General features: G+C 44.1%; 1 protein-coding gene across 1 annotated transcript in view; it reads right to left on the bottom strand.

The window, feature by feature from the left end:
• LOC115456573 (protein-arginine deiminase type-2-like) overlaps positions 1–16950 on the bottom strand; it is a 194994-nt gene that overhangs the window by 177518 nt on the left and 526 nt on the right. The window lies entirely within an intron of this gene.

Below are 16950 nucleotides of genomic sequence, written 5' to 3'. Positions count from 1 at the left end.
GAAGCTGAATACGTGGCCGTATCGGAAGCGTGCAGAGAACTGATGTGGATTGAAAAACTTTTGCTGGATTTCGGAATAGCTGAAAAGAGACCAATCCAGATAATGGAAGATAATCAGAGCTGCATCCGACTGTCACAGAATGACAAGGTTCAGTCACGCACCAAGCACATCGCAACGAAATACCACAACGTGCGAGAGTTGGCGAAAGAAGGGGTCATCAGTCTACACTATTGTCACACCAGTGAGATGACAGCTGACATCATGACCAAACCGTTACCCAGAGAACATTTTGTGAATCTGCGTATAAAGATTGGACTTTGTATGAATAAATAATTGCATGACAGTTATGCATGAGAAGGGGTTTGTTGGAATGTAATTGTATTTTGCATGCATTGCCTGTCACCTATTATTTCTCTGTGATTACTCTGTGACCTCTGATGTGAATTACTTAGAGAGGTCACATAGCTATGCAACTTCCTGTGGGGGTCAGATGCAGCACATGCAGCACATGGAGCACATGGAGCTCATGTTCTCTCCTAACCTGAGAGGATCTATGGTGGTGTGAGCATCCATTACCATCTAAGCACATGGAAGGAGCTGATAATACAAATGTATAGTAATATGTATATATAAGCCTGTCTGATTATAATCTAACTACAAACTGTGAGTAAACAGATGTTTTGTTACTTCAACTTTAAAGTGACTCAGCAGTGAATTATTCAGGGGTGAATGAGAGAGAGATGAAGAAAGAAATTAACATTTCTAAAGCTGAAGCTGTGTGTACTAAAATCTGCTAATTATTTACTACAAATAATCCAACAATATCTCCCCTCAGCCGTCTCTTCTCCAAGCTGAAAAGCCCTAGCCTTCTCAGCCTCTCTTCATAGGAAAGTCGTCCCATCCCCACTATCATTTTCGTCGCCCTTCGCTGTACCTTTTCCAATTCTACTATATCTTTTTTGAGATACGGAGACCAGTACTGAACACAATACTCCAGGTGCGGTCGCACCATGGAGCGATACAACGGCATTATAACATCCGCACACCTGGACTCCATACCCTTCTTAATAACACCCAACATTCTATTCGCTTTCCTAGCTGCAGCAGCACACTGAGCAGAAGGTTTCAGCGTATCATCGACGACGACACCCAGATCCCTTTCTTGATCCGTAACTCCTAACGCGGAACCTTGCAAGACGTAGCTATAATTCGGGTTCCTCTTACCCACATGCATCACTTTGCACTTGTCAACATTGAACTTCATCTGCCACTTGCACGCCCATTCTCCCAGTCTCGCAAGGTCCTCCTGTAATCGTTCACATTCCTCCTGCGACTTGACGACCCTGAATAATTTTGTGTCATCGGCGAATTTAATTACCTCACTAGTTATTCCCATCTCTAGGTCATTTATAAATACATTAAAAAGCAACGGACCCAGCACAGACCCCTGCGGGACCCCACTAACTACCCTCCTCCACTGAGAATACTGGCCACGCAATCCTACTCTCTGCTTCCTATCTTTCAACCAGTTCTTAATCCATAATAATACCCTACCTCCGATTCCATGACTCTGCAATTTCTTCAGGAGTCTTTCGTGCGGCACTTTGTCAAACGCCTTCTGAAAATCCAGATATACAATATCAACCGGCTCCCCATTGTCCACATGTTTGCTTACCCCCTCAAAAAAATGCATTAGATTGGTGAGGCAAGACTTCCCTTCACTAAATCCGTGCTGACTTTGTCTCATCAGTCCATGTTTTTGTATATGCTCTGCAATTTTATTCTTAATAATAGCCTCCACCATCTTGCCCGGCACCGACGTCAGACTCACCGGTCTATAATTTCCCGGATCTCCTCTGGAACCTTTCTTAAAAATCGGAGTAACATTGGCTACCCTCCAGTCTTCCGGTATTACACTCGATTTTAGGGACAGATTGCATATTTCTAACAGTAGCTCCGCAAGTTCATTTTTTAGTTCTATTAATACTCTGGGATGAATACCATCAGGTCCCGGTGATTTACTACTCTTCAGCTTGCTGAACTGACCCATTACATCCTCCAAGGTTACAGAGAATTTGTTTAGTTTCTCCGACTCCCCCGCTTCAAATATTCTTTCCGGCACCGGTGTCCCCCCCAAATCCTCCTCGGTGAAGACCGAAGCAAAGAATTCATTTAATTTCTCCGCTACGGCTTTGTCCTCCTTGATCGCCCCTTTAACACCATTTTCGTCCAGCGGCCCAACCGACTCTTTGGCCGGTTTCCTGCTTTTAATGTATCTAAAAAAGTTTTTACTATGTATTTTTGCTTCCAACGCTAATTTCTTCTCAAAGTCCTTTTTTGCCCTCCTTATCTCCGCTTTGCATTTGGCTTGGCATTCCTTATGATCTATCCTGTTACTTTCAGTTGGTTCTCTTCTCCACTTTCTGAAGGATTGTTTTTTGGCTCTAATGATTTCCTTTATCTTACTGTTTAGCCACGCCGGCTGACGTTTAGTCTTTTTTCCCTTTTTTCTAATACGTGGAATATATTTGTCCTGAACCTCCAGGATGGTGTTTTTAAACAGCATCCACGCCTGATGCAAGTTTTTTACTCTGCGAGCTGCTCCTTTCAGTCTTTTTTTCACCATTTTTCTCATTTTGTCGTAATCACCTTTTCTATAGTTAAACGCTAGCGTACTTGATTTCCTAGTTTCACTTCCTTCAATGCCAATATCAAAACCGATCATATTATGATCACTGTTATCAAGCGGCCCTCGTATCGTTACCCCCTGCACTAGATCATGAGCACCACTAAGGACTAAGTCTAGTATTTTTCCTTCTCTTGTCGGCTCCTGAACTAGCTGTTCCATGAAGCTGTCCTTGATTTCATCAAGAAATCTTATGTCCCTTGCGTGTACAGATGTTACATTACCCCAGTCTATATGCGGGTAACAGAGTAGGAGAAAGAGAAAGAGGAAAAAGAGGAGAGATTGTTCTGTGTAGCCACATATCCTCTCACTCCCATCACCCCCCTTCATATCTATACCTACACCCACATTCCTCCTGAATATGAATCCCATATGCACCCTTCTGCACCTTCCTCCCCCCACTGCACACACGGCAAATAGAGGAAGGAAAATGTGTCAGAATAACCCTTTACTGTATTTCAAATCTGCATCTCTTTCAGACAATCTTTCCACCCCTTGCCATACTAGGACAGTGCAACGGTTCATCAAGCCCAGTATTCTGTTTCCAGTAGGGGCCAATCCAGATCACAAGTAACTGGCAAGATCCCAAAATAATAAAACAGATTTTATGCTGCTTATCTGAGGAATAAGCAATAGATTTTCCCCCAGTTCATCTTAATAATGGTTAATGGACTTTTATTTCAAGAACTTGTCCAAACCTTTTTAAAATCCTGCTAAGCTAACTATTTTACCACATTATCTGGCATGAATTCTAGAGTTTAATTACACATTGAGTGATGAAATATTTTACTGCTTAGTAGCTTCATTGTGGGGCCCTTTTACAATGTGGCAGTAAGCCCAATGTGGGTTTACCGCTCGCTCTTCAGGAACTGCCACCAGCCCAACGTGGCTGTCAGTGGTAGACCCACCCTGAGCACATGCCATTTCTGAGGGTCAGTGGATGGTGGTAAGGGCTTCCTGTTGCAGGGCCATGTGTTCTGGGGGCTTTTTCACCCACTGTGGTAAAAAGGGTCCTGGTGCAGGAAAAATGGCCCACCCCACTAGTGCAGGGCCCTTTTTCATGAAGCTTGGTAAAAGGACCCCTGCACGTCCCCTAGTTCTAGTATTTTTGGAAAGAGTAAACAAGGGATTCACATCTACCACTCCACTCCACTCGGTATTTTATAGACCTCAGCTGTCTCTTTTCCAAGATTAAAAGCCCTAACCTCTTTAGCCTTCCCTCATAGGGAAGTCGTCCCATGCGCTTGATCATTTACATAGTAACATAGTAGATGATGGCAGATAAAGACCATATGGTCCATCCAGTCTACCCAACATGACAACTCATCGAATAAAGTATGATGTGAACTGCATATGTACAATTGATCATGATTTGCTCTTGTCATTTTCAGGGCATAGACCATTGAAGTTTTTAATCGCCCTTCTCTGTACCTTTTCTAAATTTCCCTATATCTTTTTTTGAGATGCAATGAGCATAATATTCTAGGTGCAGTCACACTAGGGAGCAATACAAAGGCATTATAACATTCTCATTTTTTGTTCTCCATGTCCTAATAATTCCTAACACTCTATTTGCTTTCTCAGCAGCCGCTACACACTGAGCAGAGGGTTTCAACATAGGCCCATCATGAATTCCAATAAAGTTGTAAGTTCCGAGAATCCTCCAGCTCTATCTGAGCCCTGAGGCCCTTACAAAAAGGTTTCGAGCACAGAGATGTCTGCTGAAACTGCCCCTGTCTATGTGTGCCATAACACAAAAACTGGAGACATTTCTAATGGTTGGCTCTTTGTACATACTTTAAATAAGAAAAAGATGTGAATGAGTAGTACCTACTCTCAGAGCCAATAATGGGAAAGCTTTTCCTTTCAAAACCAGTATAAAGTCTATAGGTAGAAACTGTCCACCTGATATTTAACTGTCGGTCAGCATTTAGAGAAAAAGCCAGCTGCTGTGGTTAAAATGAAAGTGGATATTGAGCGCCACCACTCGAATTCTAGTTGATGTTCAACATCCAGTTTCACTGCTGACCTGGAAGAGGTTAGCGCCCATATTCACTGGATAACATTAGGACAAACTTTTCTGCTCTCCTAACTCAGGGTTACCATATGGCTCCAGAAAAAGGAGGCCAGATTGAGCCAGTCTGGGTTTTACTTCCATTGCTTTTAAAGAAAGCAAAACCCCGGACTGGACAAATGTGTCCTCTTTTTTCTGGAGCCATATGGTAACCCTATTACTGGTCTGAATATGGGTACAAATCAGATAAAGGTCCACCCTGGACTGTCCAGATAATGTCGAGGTGGTCAGAAGAAATACTCAGCAGCACTATCTGGTTACAGCTGAATATTCCTCTTGCCGGCACTTTTCCAATTAGCAGCACCTGCTAACCTGTAAGCACCTTTGAAACTCTCTCTCTGGGAGTCTAAAATCTACCATCTTTCTTTATTAGAATTTATTTACTGCCACCCGCTAAAGGGACACCACCCTGTCGTAGTGGAGGGGTTTGTCTGTTTCGATGAATCAGAGGGTTATGCTGTAGGGCCACCCATATCAGGCAGGCCTCTGAAGAGAAATCAAATGAACAGTGTCCCAAACCTCTCCACACATTGTCCAGTCAACTTTTAAGAATTGCAGTGTCCATCCAGTAATGGAGGGGGAGTATGGCTGTGGGTGGCCCTGAGAAGTTGGGGCAGAGCTTGGAATATACATTGGCTAGACTGATGTGCAAAGTGCACCTCCACAATCCAGAACCTTTCAGCAGGAAGCTCAGCTCGGGAGGGCTCACTGTCCAAGAAGGAGTAAGATTTGCTGCTCCTGTGGCGGAGTACATCTTGGCAGCCTCTTCCTCGGTTTAGGGGAATGGGAGGAGTGCTTGAGTGGAATAAATGGCATCATTGACCTGTGGTCACCATATTCTCTCTGCCGATTAGTGGTGTCTAGAGGTGCGTCCAAGGTCAGTTTGAACTGGCTGTGAGACACTCTTCAGACAGTGGATTCTCCTCTACAGGTGATATCTTTACTTCTTAGAAACATAGAAACATGACGGCAGATAAAGGCCGCCCATCCTCTGTAACTCTAACTCTTCCTTTTCCTAAGCGATTCCATATGCTTATCCTATGCCTTTTTAAATTCTGACACAGTCCATGACTCCACAACCTCCACCGGGAGGCCATTCCACACTTCCACCACCCTTTCTGTGAAATAATACTTAGATTACTCCTAAGCCTATTCCCTTTTAACTTCATCGTATGGCCCCTCGTTCCAGAGCTCTACTACTGCCAATCTTGATCTGGGTGAGCGTTCAGCGTTTGTATGCCTGGATTTGATGGTTTTTCTGGAGAATTCCATGTCCATCTTTTGGCCCCTCCCTAGTCCCCCCTAAAATACACCTAGACCACGCCCCCTTGCCATATGGACTGTACTGCAGTTTTAGAGATTCATATCCTGGCTTTATAAAATCAGGATTTGGACATCTAAATGCGGTTTTCAGACATCTAAAACAGGAATAGAGCTTCTAAAATAACCAACATAGATAAGAGAGTAACAGGAGTAGAGAGAGATAAGAGTGACAAATAAAAATTGTACATATAGTCAGAAAAGGTTCATGCAACTGATCTCAGCACTTTCAACTCTAACAAACAGAAAATACCATCAAGGCATCTTATTTGAACTAGGTCTAAGAACTGAATTTTAAGAGTCTTCCTTTCGATGCTCTCAGAAACCTTGGCCCTTATTTTAAGAGCATCCCCATGTGCAAAAAGCAGCTTTTACAAGTAAAGGTTGGCATACACGTGTAAAAGCCATTTACATGTAGTGATGCTCACCATGTTTACATTGCCAGGAGGTGTGGTAATGTTGGCCAGGGCACGCCTACCATATGAAATGTGGATTCCCCATCTTACAGAAAAACAGAGAGGGGTTGCTTTCTATTTTGCAGCAGTGCGTTATACGAAGTGTTTGTCAAGGTTCCTGTGATTTCAATCAGTTGATTATTTAATGCTCCATCAATCGATGTACTATCGAACATCCATTGATTGACCCCTGAAGAAGGCTGATATAGCCGAAACACGGACCGTGTTGGGTCCTAATAAAGGTTATTCTGGAGCATCTTACCCTTGTGTGTGGCGACTGATCTCTTGATATTTGGTCCTCTTCACTCCATTTGTTTGGTTGGATTCCCCATCTTACAACAGGAATCCACATAAATAGGAAAAAAAATCTCACACACCATCATTTATATCTGCCTCTAGGTATCCATAAGTGACTGTTCTAAGGGGTTGGCATCATGCCAACATCCAGCCCCCCTGATCACCCCCCCCCCCAGGCATGGGTTCCCCCAATTACAGCTGCAGGTCACCAGTGTTCCCCCTTCACCTCCCAATGATCACATCTGATTCCTCACCCCTCTGCTATCACATCTGATTCTCCCCAGGAACCTGTCCCTGGACAGAAGATCCCCCCCAATTGACCCCCCTGCCTACACCAACCCACCCCCAATCCTATCCCTGACCTCATTGGTGTCTAGTGGGAGCAGAAGCAACATACACTTGCTCCTTCTATGGTGGTCCTGGCTTTTAAAATGGCTGCAGTGGTCCCTAGAGGTAATCTCGATGTATTACCACTAGGTGTCAGTCTGCAAAATAAGGGTTTCCACTAGGGTCATAGTATCCATTTTGGGATCCCTGTCCATCGGGGTTCCTGCTCTGGCTAGATACCAAATGCCACCGTTAAGGCCAGGGAGAATCTACTGAGGAGGGTCATGGGCGTTTTTGGGCAGAGCATGCACATGCATTTGAGTTACATGTGCAATTATAGAATAAGAGGGATCCGCACGTAAATTTAGGTGGGAGCATTTGCCTACATTTACACACAACCCTTTTGCTTAAGCGTTCTTCTATAAACTGTGCCTCAGTTTAGACACGGATTACAGAACATCATTTTAATGGGTCCTTTTACGTGCTGATTTTTTAGGCATGATTTATAGAATTCACCCCATCATGCACATCTGCCACCAGTTCCAGTGATAACTGCATTGCTGTTTCCAATCTTAAAGTTCTCCCTGGACAGTAAAAATGCAAAACATTTATAAAGTTCCAGGGTGTTTTCGCACACACAGTTTGATGTATAATGGACAGAATCTTAAATCATATCCTACATCTCACTGGCAACCAGTGAAACAGCTTTAAAACTGGTGTAATATGTACAAATCTTGAAACACCAGCAATCATCTGCAATGCCTTACTTCAAAAGCTTGTATTTCCTAAATAGAACACATTACAATAATCTATTTCCGATACAATTATACTCTACACAACATTTCTAAAATCACTCAACGTCAACACTGGTCTCAATCTATATAAAAGGCAAAGCTGCTGAAAGGAAGGTTGAACAAGTCAGCAATTTGATCATTCATGGTGATCTTGGAGTCAAGTACCTCACCTTAACAGTTTCATCACTTTCTTGACAGGTAGGGAGATATCATCAATACAGACTGACCCAGGCCACCTCCCTTCCACATATTTCCCCACAATAATAATCTCAGTTTTAGCTACATTTAAAGGAAACCTATCCATACTCATCAATTTACCAATATCATACATACATTCTTGCAACCGAGCCATCAACCCATTCCCCCAAGATGTTATTTATTTTTTTGTTGCATTTGTACCCCACGCTTTCCCACTCATGGCAGGCTCAATGCGGCTTACATGGGGCAATGGAGGGTTAAGTGACTTGCCCAGAGTCACAAGGAGCTGCCTGTGCCTGAAGTGGGAATCGAACTCAGTTCCTCAGTTCCCCAGGACCAAAGTCCACCACCCTAACCACTAGGTCACTATGGGGAAAAAGAAATTGATCATCATCTGCATACATACAAAAAAAAAAACCAACAAAAATTCTCCAAATTCAAACACCTTTCTGAGAGAAATCATACACATATTAAAAAGTAATACTGACAAAGTTGAACATTGTGGCACTACCCTTTGCACAGTCATTGGCTTTGAGTATGCCACCGTATGTTATGAAGGCTTTTTCCTGATGCTGTGATTAGATTTTGTAGACCAGTTTAAGGTCTTTTTGGTCTGTGATGAGTTCTGAATATTTTGTTTTTCCTTTATATTGTTTTTATTTATATATTTTGGTTTGGCATTATGATAGTATTGATATATGAATGATCATTGTGGCTGTCTTGGATGTGACACTAATTCAGTGATGCTTTATTTTTTTGTTCTACTGAATTTTGTGGGTTGACAAAGTTATTTTGGGGTTTAGAGAGGTTTCCTCTTGTTTGATAGAAGGATTCTCTTGGCGTACCATCTTGGTTTGTAGCCTTCTCCTCCTTCCAAGGCTGCATACCGGTTCTTCAGCTAGAAGAAAGGTGGAGCTGGGGTGTCAGTTCTTCAGGCTCTTGTGAACTGTGTCCAGCTGTCACCTTTCTATACAACTATGTCCTCTTCCTTGCTGAAGATGCCTCAAGAAGAATTTCATCAATGTAGTTCTCGTCATCATGGGTACTTCTCAGCCTCACCACCTCCTCTCCTGGTTCCTCTATTTGTTTCCTGAGAGTTTCAACGTATGTACATTACGCACACAGACTCCTGTCCCTTGCCTTGGATCAAGCTGCATCTATCTGGATGGAGACAGAAGTTCTAATGGAGACAACAGCTTTGGTGACACATTTCTCAACCATATCTCAGTTGTAGAAGCTTTGGTGCCTCAGTAAGCAATGAGCTCCTCTTAGCATGTCAGAAGTTTGAGGCCTGTAGGCCTGGGCCTCCCCACTGCAGAACCTCTTTATCTTTGCTGGCAGGGATGCTGAAGCCCAGACAGCCAATTACAATGCCGCTGCTCCCTTCCTCCTTGCGCTGCTTCCTTAATGCAGAAGTTGGCAGTATGCCCCCAGCCACTGACATGGGGACTTCTTGCACATGCTCTGAGAAGTCCCAGCATCGGCGGCTGAAGAAATGCCAATGACTTCTGCACGAAGCAAGCAGCATGAGGAGGAGGAGAGTGGCTCAGGCACTGTATTTATTTGGTTGGCAAGGCCTCAGCATCCGCACCAGCAAAGGTATGTTTAGCGCACATGGAAAGAGGAGGAGGAAGGAATGTGTTGCCCCCTCCCAGTCTACCCCTTGGCGCCCCCATAATTGGAGGGCTGGCTGTGCCCCTGCTATAGGTTTTTTTTGTTTGCTTTTTTTTTTTTTTACTTTAAAAATTTTTGACAAATTTAAAATTTACAACCACTTCAAAAAATATCCATGATTCAGGAAAACAGGTAAAAATATGTAGGTTGTTAAAAAAAGTTTTGAAATCCTGACTCCTAGGCCAGCAGTTCCCAAATTGTGTACCACGTCACCCCTGGGCTCTGCAGAAAACTCACAGGGGTACCACAGCATATGTTCTTCACCTCTCTCTCACAGATTCCCACATTGGTGGGTCATCTCCCACACTCCCTCTAAAGCAGAAAATTCTCTCGCTGAGACACACTGCCACACCGCACCTTCTCCCAATGAGCAGTGGCAAAGCAACAGAAAGCAAGCACAGAGCCGGAGCCTTCAGGCATGTGCAATCAGCTCTGCCGGTCCTCTGCTCCTGCTGATATCAACTTCCCATACCGGAAAAGGTTCCAGCTCCACACTTGCTATTTATTGTTTTGCCAGGTCACTGCTGCTCATCAGGAAAAGCAGCAGTGGCCAGGAAACAGAAAAAAATGGGTGGACGGGGAAGGGGGGCATGGAGAGAGGGGAGAAAAAATGATAGAAGAGTGGGGATGCTCGATAGAAAAGAAAGCGAGAGAGAGATGAGTGGAAAGATGAGGACAGAAAGTAGAGAACATGCTGGATGGAAAAGGGCTAGAGAAAAGATTGAAGGATGGGGAGAAAGGGGGAGACCATGGCTGGAAAGATGGAGAGAGAACGAGGCAAGGTGCTGGATGGAAGAAGGGAGAGAAAGAAGGAAGATGCTGGAAGGATGGATACAGAAAGAGGGGAGATGCTGGATGGGAGGATGCAGAAGGAAGTCACTGGAAGGACGGGGACAGAAAGAGGGCAGAGATAGAGAGAGTTAGGGAGAGAAAGAGAAAAAAATGCTGGATAGAAGAGTAGGAAGAAAAAGAGGGGAGAGAAAAGGTGAACAGAAGCTGGATGGAGGGGGGAGAAAAGGTGGGGCTGAAGCTGGACAGAACCTGGATGGAAGGTAGGACTCAATGCCATCAGTGGCTGCAGTGGCAGCAGCAGCAGTGGTGGCGATTTGGGGGGGGGGGAGACTTCAGAGGAAATGTGTAGTCTAGGGGCACCGTGGCCTGAGAAAGTCTGTCTTTCTTCTATGTTTGTGCAGCGCTGCGTACACCTTGTAGCGCTATAGAAATGCTAAATAGTAGTAGTAGAAAGTTTGGGAACCAATGTCCTGGCAATCCAGCTAACTTGCAAGCGTTGTGGCTTCACAAAGTATTATGGCACTGAATACTGGGGGCTAAACGTGGGCAGACTGGGTATCGGAGCTTATGTGGACCCATCCGATATTCAGCAGGGCCGCATAAGAGAGCTATGAGGGTGCCGGCACCCAAATAACTAGTTTTTGTGACTAAAACCCTCCTGATCCCCTTCCTGGTCTCTCATACCCTCTGGCTGCAATACTCTAAGACCCTTCCTTCTCCCTGATGTTTAGGTAGGTCCCCTGGGCCTACATGTCTCTTTGGTGGTCCAGCAGGGGGTCTTTGAGGAAAGGAGCACAGCCCCCTTGCAGCTCCATTTCAAAATGGCTGCCATGGCCTTTCACAGCTGCTCATGGTTAAATGCCGCTAAATATCCCCACTTAGGTGGTGGGAAGTGCTTTAAGTGTAGGGGGAGGGGAGGGGCTCCTGCCCACTGAGATTGCTTTGAAAAATCAGCTGGCATGTGACTGAACCAATCATGTTAAGGGACTTAAGAAAATTTGAAAAAGAAGAGGAGATAGCGCCAAACTGTGAAGCGAGCAAGGTAGAGATTGTGAAGCTGGAATATAACTGTAAAGGAACGCTGACGAAGGAAAGAAGTGAATCATTTTAGAACTATTTCGGAGTCCAAAATCTGACAGCAATCTACTAGACCAAAGGCAGAGGAAAGATCCAAAGAATCCTCCACAGCAAAATTACTCCATCGAGAATACTGTGGAGCTCACTAAGAAGATCAGTGACGGTAAAGTATAGAAAGGGGTTGTAGCTTGAGAAAAGACTAAGAATGTTTGAGACAAAGAGAAGGTTGGAAACTGGTCTGTAATGAGAGAGGACAGAATTATCCAGATCGGACTTCTTAAGTACAGGATGTACAAGGGCCTGTTTTCATAGGGTGGGGTGGGGACTTCCCCCGAGGTTAAACTATGACAAAAAATGGAGCGCAGGTATTTACTGTATTTATGTTTATTCTTGGTTATTTTACTATCATTATGGTGTTAATATAATTGTAAATTTTATGTTAAACTGTACGTAATGTACACTGCCTTAGGTGAATCTCTTCATAAAGGCAAATAAATAAATAAATCCAGAGTAGGGATCTTGAGCCATACATTTGGAAAGGGATCTAAAGGGCCAGTAGTGGCTTCCTCCCCTTTGAACTAGAGGTTAAAAAGAAAGTCTCTATTTTGCGGTAAGCTCAGAGGTATAAAGTAAAATAAAAATTAAAAACTTTAATTGCTTACAAAATTTTAAAAAAATTTCTTTCACCTCCCAAATATGAAGTAATTGTCCTCCTTCCTCAAATCTTCCAGAACAGAATTCCACAGTGTAGCCCTTTATAACTGCAAAGTTTCAGGAAGTAATGGGAACTACAGAAATGTATCTGCCCTGTAGAGCATAGTTTGTCCTCTGTCCAGCAAAAATTAACACATATTTTTGGTAATGTTTCTGTTAAAGAGTGTAGAACCGCAAGATTCTGGTGCCAATAACTGAATTGTCATTGAGAACCTCAATACCCCAAATATAAATAGTACCGTCCTGAACAGAATTTCACAGACAAGGTAACCATGAGGAAGTTAGCTTTGCAATATGAAAGCCATATAGAATTATGTAGGGTCTTCTACAATGAGCTTCACGTATTGAGCGGGATATCTTTCATGCACAGAAGAATGCACTTTCACTGCGTGTACATGCTTGTGAGTGGCAGATCATATCTGCCTCCCTCCCTTTCCAACTACAATCTAGTTCGCTCTTATACACAACCGGTAGGTGCTAAAGTCAATTCAAAAACACAGGAAATTCAAACTGAGACAGGAAACAGGTCACAAGACAACGCAATAGCTCCTCCCATCTAGCCATGGAAACAGGGTAATAGGTAGAGAGGACATGATCAATCCATTATGCTTCATTCTTATTTTGTTACTTTTAAGGATTCCAGTACAAAATCACTTACAAAGGTACTGGTAGATATTCAGTATGAGCTGTGACCTGTATAGGTTCCGGTGGCCAGCAGCAATCCGGTCATTGAGTACAATTTAGCCAGCGATGGCCACCAGCTGAATATTGACAAGGTAATGCTTTATTTCAAAGCATTCACCAAGAATTAAAAATAAAATTTTGCACTATCCGATTCCTCAAAACATGATGCACTCTTTCTATATTCCTCTGACCCATTATGCTACAGTGACTCTCACCAGAATCACAACAGCAGGTCCCTGACAGACATTAGGGATAGTCTAAGCATATTTGATAGAGAGATTTCTGAAAAGACCTTATGAACTTCTCAGTTACATGAAAACACAATACCTCACTAGATCATAAAAACAAAGATGATGATGATGGTAGATCCAGTCTGCCAAGTCATACTAATCACTAAGCTCTGCAATCCTTTCTTCTCTCTCAGAGATTCTCCATACTTCTACCATGCTTTCTTGAATTCATATACTTTCCTCATCTCCAATGAAAAGTCATTCAACACATTCACCAACCTTTCTATAAATATATACTAGCCGTTGAGCCTGTAAAAACGGGCTGGTATAGAGGTTTTCCTCCCCCCGCGGTCACCACCGCTCCCCTCCCCCCCGCGAAGTCGCCACCGCTCCCCCCCCCCCTCGAAGTCGTCATCGCCGCCGCCACCCCTCCACCTGGTCCGGGCCCTCTCTTCACCTCTGAACTTACAGATCCATTCGCCGAACGCAACGCACATCAGCTGAGCTGCCCCTTCCTTCTCTGCCTGTGTGTGTCCCGCCCTCGCTGACGTTACGTCACAGGAGGGCGGGGCCACAGGCAAAGAAGGAAGGGCTCACTGCAGCTCAGCTGATGTGCGTTGCTGCGTTCGGCGAATGGATCTGTAAGTTCAGAAGGGAAGAGAGGGCCCGGGCCGGGTGGAGGGGTGGCGGCGGCAACTCCGAGTGGGGGGGGGAGCGGTAGCAACGTCGGTGGCGCAGTTTCCCTCTCTGTCCCGCCCCCCCCGTCATCACGTATTGACGCGGGGGCGGGACAGAGAGGGAAGTCTCTACTGCGCATTTGCAGTGAGTACGGTCACTCGCCGTTTATATGTTTGATATTGCTTTACATTACTCCTGAGCCTTTCCCTTCTCACCTTTATCCTATGACCCCTTGTTTCACAGCATCTTTCAACTGAAAGAGTTCCACCCCTCTGCATTTATGCCAAAGAGCTATTTAAACATTGCTAATGAGATGGATATGGGGGAAGCCACTGCTTGCCCTGGTAGCATGGAATGTTGCTATTAATTGGGTTTCTGCCAGGTACTTGTTGACCTGGATTGGCCACTGTTGGAAGCAGGATACTGGGCTAGAAGAACCATTGGTCTGACCCAGTATGGTTATTCTTTTGTTCTTATGTTTTCTATAGAAGCAGAACAACCACCGAGGTGGAAACAAACAACAGTGTCCCACGAATGATCTCAGGAGCTCGAGAAGAGTGGGAACAGAATCAGGCTCTTCAAAGAACAGACCAAGGACGTCCAATATTTGAAGTTTATTGAGGGACGACTCAACAAGGTACCCTGTTTCAGCACGGGAAGTGCCTTCTTCAGGAGTCTTAGTACTCTGTCTTTTGTCAAAAAGACCTTTTAGAGTTTGAAATATGGTTTCTAGATGCCACTAAGTAAACAAGAACGCTTCTTAACAAGAGACTTACTCTTGAATGCTTTGTCCCATAAGTTTTTTGGCAGAGTTCCAAGACTCCTGAAGAAGGCACTTCCCATGCTGAAACAGGGTACTACTGCTACTACTAATAGCATTTATATAGCACTACCAGACGCACGCAGCGTGGAACATTTGACATAGAGAGACAGTCCCTGCTCAAAGAGCTTACAATCTAGGTAAAACAGACAGACAAGACATTACGGGCAAGGGAATTACAGGGTAAAGAGGAATAGGGGAGGAGGAGGGCAAATGAGTAGCGGCTAGGAGCCAAAGGCAGCAGTGAAAAGGTGAGCCTTCAGCATAGATTTAAAAACAGGTAGAGATGGAGCTAGATGTATGGGCTCGGGAAGACGGTTCCAGGCATAAGGTGCAGCAAGATAAAAGGAACGAAGTCTGGAGTTAGCGGTGGAGGAGAAGGGGGACGACATGAGAGACTTGCTCAGAGAGCGGAGTTCACGGAGCGGAATGTAGGGAGAAATGAGAGAGGACAGGTAACGAGGGGTCATAGAGTGGATGGATTTAAAGGTCAGTAAGAGAAGTTTGAACTGTATACGGAAGCGGACAGGGAGCCAGTGAAGAGACTTGAGAAGTAGGTTAGTGTGGGCATAGCGATTCTGGCGGAAAATAAGTAGAGTTGCAGAATTCTGGACAGATTGGAGAGGAGAAAGATGATTGAGCGGAAGACCAGTGAGAAGTAAATTGCAATAGTCCAAGCGAGAAGTAACAAGGGTGTGAATAAGGGTTTTGGTGGCGTGTTCAGAAAGGAAGGGTACCTTGTAGAGTCGTCCCTCAATAAACTTTACTTCAAATATTGGACGTCCTTTGTCTGTGTTTTGAAGATCCTGATTCTGTTCCCACTCTTCTGCTGCTTATGTTTTCTATGGCATAAATGCATAAGAAGCAAGTCTCTCGGAACAGAAAGGAAGCTGTGGAATCAGAGGGCATAGGGGTGAAGGTGAAAGGGAATACCCAGGAATATTTATGGAAAGGGTGTGGATGCATGAACAGCCTCCTGGGAATGAGGACTGTATCTGAATTCAAGAAAGCATAGAACAAGCACAGAGGATTCCTAAGGTCCAGGAAGGGATAGCAGAGATTGGTAGATGGTATGGATTCGATCTACTGGACAGGCTGTATGGTCTTTATCTGTTAATATATTGATATGATAGAAGTTAAATGTCTATCATATGAAAATGATAGATAAATACAAATAAATCTAAAGCAAACATGTTTTAGAATACACAGGAATTCTATCAATTGTTTGTATAAGATGTGCAAAAAGTATAGCCATTGAATCAAATGAATTTGACAGACTACACACAATCTTGGTTTAGATTTAAATTGTGATGAATTTTATATGCGATCTTTATATCAGGATATAATGTCTGTACATCTAGCCCTGTCTTTGGCCGTTCTTTACCACTGCTCGCTTGCCCTGTCCTTTTATCCTCACCTCTTTATTTCCTTACCCTTTTGTTCTGTCTGTTTGCCTGTCTTATCTAGATTGTAAGCTCTCTGAGCAGGGACTGTCTTTTTGAGTAAGGTGTACAGTGCTGCGTACGCCTTGTAGTGCTATATAAATGAGAAGTAGTAGTAGATATATCAAACAAGTTAAGATGGGTTAGACGTAAATACCTTTGCAAGCCAGCGGGAATTGGATGGCTGAATGCATCAATGTAAGCCACAGATTATCTATCAGCCATTCATTCATTAAAATGCCAGTCAAGAGACTGAAAGCTGAACCCTGGACCTCAGCTAAGTAAAACAGAAATGCAACTTAGAACATGAGCTAGCATAAGAGCCAGCTCTGTGGGTGCTTGAGCTCTCCCCCCCCCCCCCCCCCCCCCCCCCCCCCCAAAAAAAAAAATAAAAAAAAAAATAAAAAAAGCAGAACTGCCAAGTTAACCCATTCCGGGAGGGAGACTTTTTGGCTGGTCCTGGTTTTAAAGTTACATCCCAAAGCAGTGTGGGACTTGTAGTCCATGATTCTATCCATTGAACTCAATGCTGCAGGTCCCATAATGCACCAGGATGAGGTTGGCAGAAATCCAGGACCGGCCAAACAGTCTCCCTCCTGGAATGGGTTAACTTGGCAGCTCTGAAAAAGTCAGCAAGCTCCTTGACAGTGTCCAGGGAGCGGTAATTTTCATTGGCTTTAGCACCCCA

This window comes from Microcaecilia unicolor, chromosome 13 (assembly GCF_901765095.1).
Source record: "Microcaecilia unicolor chromosome 13, aMicUni1.1, whole genome shotgun sequence".
Lineage (NCBI taxonomy): Eukaryota > Metazoa > Chordata > Amphibia > Gymnophiona > Siphonopidae > Microcaecilia > Microcaecilia unicolor.
This window is presented reverse-complemented; position numbering and strand designations above follow the sequence as displayed.